The sequence below is a fragment of the Pseudorasbora parva genome, chromosome 15, assembly GCF_024679245.1.
Source record: "Pseudorasbora parva isolate DD20220531a chromosome 15, ASM2467924v1, whole genome shotgun sequence".
Lineage (NCBI taxonomy): Eukaryota > Metazoa > Chordata > Actinopteri > Cypriniformes > Gobionidae > Pseudorasbora > Pseudorasbora parva.
In genome coordinates, this window is record NC_090186.1 from 11,137,149 (window position 1) to 11,145,564 (window position 8,416).

Sequence of the window (8,416 nt, forward strand, 5' to 3'; positions counted from 1 at the left end):
CAATTGCCAACAAAACACAGACATTTGATGCAGTTTCACTCACCACCTGCGGTTTCAACTCGTGACTCTGAACCAACGAACACACTTGGAGAACTCAGGAGGAGTATATTTTGCACAACAAATTTGGCCATGTTTAACATGAGAATCCAACTCTTTAACATTGTAAATAAGTCAGATGCATGACATTTTAGGGAACAAACCAAGGAATAAAAAACACATAAAAATGTAGAAAATGTGACAGGAAATCAGTTTGTTTCAGACGAGCCACCTAAGCTGAGTCACCAAGCACTCTGGATTCAATTCATGCAATGAGATACAAGGAAAGAAACGTTGCATATCAGTTTATTTGTCTTGTATTTCAAAAGAGAAACGCTTAAAACATTTAGTACAGCTTTTAGTCTTCCACCTGCAGTACCGAGATATATTTTATGATGTCAGCATTAATGTAGTGTTATTGTGCTGCCATGCCTAAACTCGTTCCATCTGCGGGAGGATTATCCAGGTGTTTTGAGTTTCAAATGACTCGCAATCTTGGTGGTTTGGGGAGCAAAAACTCACATCTGTGCATCTCCCTGCAAAGTGCTCTTGAGCCCAATAGTTAGCGAGGGCTAATAATTCTCATGCTGCCACTCTGAGGGCATTTCACTGGGGCTGTTTATCACTGAACACATGCAACATCTCAACATAATATATTATTCAGACCTGTAGATTCAATTTGCAGTGCTGAGCTAATGTCTTTAATTTTCCATGGCTGTCAAATGCATTACAGTGTGAAGATTAAAATCACCAAGAGAGCAAAGTACCTCTAGCAAATATGTCCCCTTCCTGTGGAGTTTTGTAGGCGTTTTTCTTTTCCTCTTAAATTTACTTTATGAATAAATGGAAGTGACAGTTTTGTGTGTGTGTGTGTGTGTGTGTGTGTGTGTGTGTGTGTGTGTGTGTGTGTGTGTGTGTGTGTGTGTGTGTGTGTGTGTGTGTGTGTTAAGCACACTAAACATGGGAGCCAATGATGCCATATGGAGGGGATGTGGATTTCCATTTCACAAAGAGTCTGACCCTCACGTACAAGGTTGCACAATGTGTGTGTGTGTGTGTGTTTTGCGGGTTTGTGAAAGGACCTTGAATGTGTGAGGTTGATGGTGTGAAGGTCACAGTACAGTGTGTCAGACACACCAAGAGGCATTGTTAATAAGAAATCCCCAGTCTTTTTCTATGTTTATGTTTCTCTGGCATTCAATGCAGTTATTCATCCTAATAGTGCTCCAGTAAAATCATTAAGCATGGAAAATTGAAAATAATCAAAAACTTTAAGGACGGTGAGCAGTATTACCTTGAATATGTACTTGACAGACTAGATTTCTATTGAAAGCTTCTCCACAAAGGCCAGGAGGAGGAAAAAGTGAAGCATGAGCAAAGACAATAGCGGCGAATGAAAAAGAGAAAACTGCTTGGATGCGCTCCTTTTAGAGGTAAATTATTCATTCTGTGATCCACAACAGAACAGCCTTGTTAGGGAATGTAACACATCACCCACCAAGGGCCAGAAAATGGGGAAAATATTTGTCAAGATCAAAGATCGGCACGTTATAATTCATGACACCAGGGGCGGTGACATGGTTTGGCTTAATGATCAAAGGCAGTCGAGCAGCAGCGTATCAGACAGGCGGCAAGCCAAACAATGAAGCGCAACGCCTCATCATATTACATTCTGCTGACAGACCAGGTTAGCATGAGGCTACAGAAACCTGCCCTCAAACGCCCCTCATTACCAACACGGATCCAAAATAGCCTCCGGCACGCTTAGCATGAAGCTACATTGACATGCACCTTCATCACATGAAGCAATGTTATAATGTTGAGAATGTGCTGTTAATGGAGTGCAAAAATATGATATGCATGACATAATAAAAAATAAAAAGGGGGGGGGGGGGGAGAAGTCATTTGTATTTTAGCATTGCTTAAGAGTCAATGATTGGGTCATTATTGGAGTCATTATTATGTATCTAGCATGTTATATGTTTGCCAACGGTTCTTTTAACCCTAATTGATGGAGTGTGTAGCTTTTCATTTCATGAACAACCATGTAGGAAGACACATCATGGCCATATCTCCGAGATGACAATGTCAAGATTCATCAGGCTCAAATCGGTTGGGAGGGAGCATGAAGAAGCATTTTCACACATGAATCAGAGTCCAGACCTTAAATGAATTGACAGTATTTGGGATTAGCTGGAGTAGACTTTACAGAGTGCTGGAGTTTTGCATTGTCAATACAAGATCTTGAACAAAAATTGATGCACCTCTTTATGGAAATAACATCACAACATTAATTTACATTATCAAGATCTTGTATTGACAATGCAAGTGTCAACCATTCACTCTAAAATGTGTTTTTATTTTTTATTTTTATTTTTTACCCAGACTGATAGGTTCTGCCTGTTGGGTCATTTTTTTGGGTTATTTTCTAAATGTTGGGTAGTTTTGTTTCTAACTCACTGCTGGGTTAAATTTAACTGACAGTAGAAATGCTGCACACCCTCAAAAACTACCCAACCTATTGGGTTATAGTAACCAACTTCTGGTTTGCCAAACTGATAAATAAAATTGTAACAGTCATTTTGTCTTCTGTCCCCAGAGAAAACTTCCTGAGGTGATCTTACGCAATAACTTTTACGGAGTGTCATTCACACTATACTACGCCTAACTATGCGTGGCTGTGCCAAACAAGATTAAAAAAAAAAAACACTCATAGTTCAACATCTTTAGTGCTGCAATTAGTAAATTTGATGCATGGCTAATATATCACTGCTTTGTCACGATCATCTCGGCTTCAAATCCGCATTTTGCAAAGCTTGCTCTTTTCTCTTTTCTCATCACAAATCACATCAGGTATGTTCTAAATCTTGAAATAAAATGGCATACAAAATGTTTAATAATAATAAAAAAAATTATTGGGTAGGTTTAGGGATAGGTGTAGGTGTAGGTGTAGGGAGGGCTTGTTCCGTTAAGGCTGCATCCATTTAATAATTTAAATAAAAATAATAATTTACACTCTTATAAGTGCATCCTGTTAATGTACAACAATACTGAGCTGCAAATAGTATATATCTGTCAAAAATTATAAATTACATGTAATATCTATTTATATGGGAAATAACTGCTACTTTTATATAAATATATCACTATTTTCCCTTAGGAAATAGAAACAAAAGCGGCCCTACTTTATGTTAGGTGGCCTTAAGTACTACATTTACATTTACATTTACATTTATGCATTTGGCAGGCGCTTTTATCCAAAGCGACTTACATTGCATTCAAGGTATACATTTTACATTTTATCAATTCTTGCTTTCCCTGGGAATCGAACCCATGACCTTGGCGTTGCTAGCGCCATGCTCTACTGTTTGAGCTATAGGAAAGCAAAGTACTATGTACTTACATCAAAAAATAAGTACAATGTTAAAACTAAAAAAATAAAAACTATGGCGGGGCTGTGCACAATAACCGACCTGAACACGACAATATCAGACCAGATCTGTGTTTCCCAGAAGCACCGTACGCCCAAGTTGATCGAGACTGTCGGTGGATTTTGGCAAACGCAGCCCAGAGCGCTCTCTCTCAACGGCTCTGTAACATACCAGCCTCGACGACCATGTAAACAATAACACAGCGACCGCTTGCTTTGCTGACATTGTGGTCCTTTTTACCAGCTGTTGTGCCGTCAAATGCTGTATTGTATAATACTGCAGCTGCCTACATGCGCAAGAGGCAACTGTTTACACTTGTACACGCATGCCAAGTGTGCATGAACGGTCATGTGACATGGATTTTTGGTCATGCAGTGTAGACAGAGATTGTGTCTGAAACGCAATGGAAACGCAGTGTAGACGAGGATCGGTTTAATTTTAAAACGCCGTTTTAAAACAAAAACACACTAGTGTAAACGGGTCCTCAGTTTGCTCCTTTAGCTCCTGTCACTTTCTAAACATTTTATGATATTGTTAATGAACTTGCCATCAAATAAAATGATTTGATTTAGACTGTTTAATGCCCATTAGTATAAAAATATAAATCGCATTTGCTGCAAGGAAATGAAAATAACCATCAATGAGGTAAAATAATCCCAGCATGTAAATAATACGATTATAATCTGGGTTAAATTGTGCAACCTGTGAGGTAACTTTAACCCAGTATGTGTTCTGTCTAATATTTACCCAGCGCTGGGTAAGTGTTAGTGTTAGTGTTAGTGTTGTCATCCTGGAATGCGGCCATGATGTGTCTTCCTATATGGTTGGATTTAATCATAGACAGTAAAAGAAATGGACAGAGCTATCCCATTGACTTCAACGGCCGAAGATGAGGCCAATCAGAGGCCCTCACTTCCTGATGGCTGAGCGAACTGCGCAGGCTCAGACTGAGCTTGACGACGTAGATGTGACGTGAGCCTCCTGTCTGACAGCTGTAGATCTTCTAGTAGTTGTGGAAAGTGAAATGTGAATCACGTTGTTTAAATATTTTCTCCCGTTGCTTTTTGCTCACTATGGGCTTCTCTCCATTCTTCTCCCTTGACTTTATCGGACTTTATGTCTCCACGTCCCCCCGACTGTCTCATAGACAGTAAAATATTGCCTGCGAGCGTCTCCTCAGGTCTATATGGTAATTTCTCAACTGTGCGACAGAGTCGCATTGGTTATGACGCAATCGTTAGCCTATTTTTACAAAAACAGCTTCTGCGGGGCGATAGTGTAAGATACAAGGTAATGGAGCCTTTTATGCATTGTCGTGTTTCTTTAGAAATAAACAATGGACAAATGGAGTCTTTAAACGCCTCAGATGTAAAGTTATTCACTGTCAAAGTGACTCAAAAATGAATGGGAGTCAATGAGATGCTAACAGCAGGTGATGGCTTGGTTAGCAATTGCCGTCCCTATGGGTGGAACGCTTTCCGAGCACTAGATTACCCCCTTGGATTTAATAAATTAATAAATTATGTTTAGAAATGAAAAGCTACAAATACTTTCACTTAATTTAAGGTCTGGACTCAGATTCATGTGTGAAAATGCTTCTTCATGCTCCCTCCCAACCATTTTTGAGCCTGAGGAATCTTGACATTGTCATTTCGGAGATATGGCCATGATGTGTCTTCCTACATGGTTGTTCAAGAAATGAAAAGCTACACACTCCATCAATTAGAGTTATAAGAACTGTTGCCAAACATATAACTGCTAGAAACATAATAATCATGGCAACAATGATCCAATAATAGACTCCTAAGCATTTTGGGGGGGATCTGGACAGTGTATATGACAATAATAAGCTAAATAAACACATAATCATGACATGTTTTTGCTCTAGTGGGAATTATTTTGGTGTGAATATTACCTGTTAGATAGCATTAATGTTGCTTTATTCCAGGGTGTAAAAAAACAGCATTTTTTTCTTCTTTTTTCCCCCATAAAAATAAAATATCAGTGTGATCCAATGGACATGTTGAGAGATTCTTTAAAATATCTTCTGTTTTAAAGAAAGAAAGTCATACAGGTTTGGACAACAAGCTCATTAAAAAAAAACATGAACATTTTAGCAAAACTCCAAAAATGTACTTAATTTACTGCAGCTGAAATTAACACCAGTGGCACAAACAACTTTTATTTCTTATCACACAAATTATGATTACATGGGGCAGACTGTCGATTATCTCCATTGCTCAACACTATATGTTATGACCTCAAAACACCATAGTGCTTTTTGACATTTACATCACGTAATCACCTCTATATGGCTTTTCGAGCCCGATCTCACGAAAATGCATATAAATAGTAAGAGTGTGCAATCTCGTGGAATGTATACGGCAAAATGAGTTTTGGCGTGCATATGGTACGCACTTTATGGCGTATTATACGTACGAACCCCCCACCCCCAACCTACCCAAGAGCGTGTCATATGCAGGCCATAAAGTGCGTATCATATGCACGCGAAAAACTGCGTAGCATATGCACGCCAAAACTCATTTTGGCGTATCCATTCCACGAGATGTCACACTTGTACTATTGATACTCATTACCATGAGATCGTGTTGGGCTTTTCTGATGTGGTAAAGTTGTTTGGTAGCTCACCTGGTATAGCATTGTGAAGGTTAGGGTAAACATTTTCTGTTAAAGTTAGCTAAGACTAAAACGTATCACAATTGTTCCAGCTCTCCTACAACCTATGAGAAGGAAAAAAGTAGTTTAGGCCTGTTAATGATGAGAAAAATGTTCACTTCACATTCCACCAAGTTTTATACTTATCAAGTGGAAAAACTGAAATTGCATGGTTATTACAATTCCAAACACAGCTCTTTCGGACAAAGCCATGCAACTCCATCCGCTGCCATGTAAATTCATTCCCCTCGTCATAGATGCAAGATGACAGCCCCCAACGTCGATGCATTCTTTCCCCTCCATCTCCCTTAATTTGGTATTTTTCTGCTGCTTTGTGGAGCACCAAAAGTTGTGAAAAGGAAATGTTTTATTCAGAGCCAGAGCTGTTCCTTTGTGCGAAATCTTGAATCTAATTTAGAGAGGAGTATTGCAACACCTTACTGACAGCACGGTTGCGGATGAACTTTGGCTTTGCTCATTTATTGCCTGCCACCTACTCTGTCTCCACTGTGTTTCCATGTGTTCAAATACTGCATCAACATAAGGATGCTTCATTAGCATAGCACTTTTTATCGAGGGAATGAAGGTGCTTAGGATGGGTTAAGGTCAGTACAATTGATATTCAAGCAATGCAGTCAATACTGGTTCACAATTTGCGGCCCATTGAGTCTACAAGACGTTTTGAGATCAATATTCCCGCTCTCCAAAGAGCTGCTGATAATAAGTATTAGGAAGTTTGTATTGATAAAAGTCTTTTTAACATGAGGGTTCTGCAGGAAATCATTGAGACAATAAGCTGTGTAGACAGCGCTGTTGAGGAAGCTACTTTGAAACAAGCTAATCTAGCTCATTTGAAGCAGTACAACTACAGTAAAGCTTTTCTTTTGAAGAAGAATCTATATTTACATTGAAGTTCCTCAGGGGGCAGTATTCTTTTGGCAAAAAAACTCAAATATTTTTTGGTTTATGAAAACAGAATCCTCTTAAGGAACTTCAATTACATTACTTGGCCCCACTTTATATTAGGTGGCCTTAAGTACTTACATGAAAAAAATGAGTACAATGTACTTACTGTGTTCAAATTGTATTGCAAAACACCTTTGCTGATATTGAGGTGGGATACGGGGAGAGTTAGGGACAGGTGTAATGATATGGGTCAGTTTAAGGGTAGGGTCAGGTGTAAGGGAAGAGCCAACTGTGTCATTACAAATGTAACTACAGAAATTAATTACAGACGTAATTATATGCAGGTATTATTTAAAATTTAAGTACAATGTAAAAGCATGTATGTATAAAATAAGTACATTGTATCTAATGATTAATTACAATGTTAGTACATAGTAGTTAAGAACACCTAATATAAAGTGGGTCCCATTACGGCATGTAGGCTACCATATTTAGGCTCAGATTTCCTGGAAAAATTATCGAGAGAGCTCAATTCCCAAAATAATTCAGCCAATAATGAGAAAAATTAAAGGGGGCATGAACTGCATTGTTTTAATGTTTTTATGCTTCCTGATTTGCACTTATAATTTTTACATCAAAATGGTCATAATTTAGAAATAAAAGGCATTTTCCTACCCTGATTGTAGTCCTCTGATCTGAACGATTTGTTTAAAGGGGCATGTCTTCTGTGAGACGTCAGTGTAAACACCCACTGCCGTTATTGGCTAACGTCTTTGCATATGAAGTAGCTAAGTATTAAATTAACTCTCTCGAAAACTCTTAGCACATTTATACTATTTCAGCTCTCATGCTAATTGTGAAACTAGTAATTGTACTAAAAGAAACAATGTGAAGTTGACCGTTTCTTGATTTACTGACACATCTGACTGTACATGAATCATTACATATTAGAAACCACTGCTCACAAATCAGGCATTAGAATGGACACAGTTACTTATACTGTATGTTGTCACATTACAGTTCAAGTCTGTTTGCAAATACTGCTCTGAATTGCGACTGATTTACCAACAAATCCACAGTGAAATGTACAGAACAAACAAATAATGCTCAACTGAACCATTCACATTGTTGAAAATAAATAACCACACTAGCGTTAGGATTCTTTGGAAGGTAATGCTATTTTTATTCCAGTAATCCTGTATAGTTTTTTATTCTCCTCATCATCTCACTAACACGCCAGTGGGCGGGGCCAAAGTTGATGTAGTAGGCATTGGTTTTCTTCATAGACAGTAAAAGAAATGGACAGAGCTATCCCATTGACTTCTACGGCGTTAAGTGAAGTCAGTAAAGGAGCATTCACTTCCTGA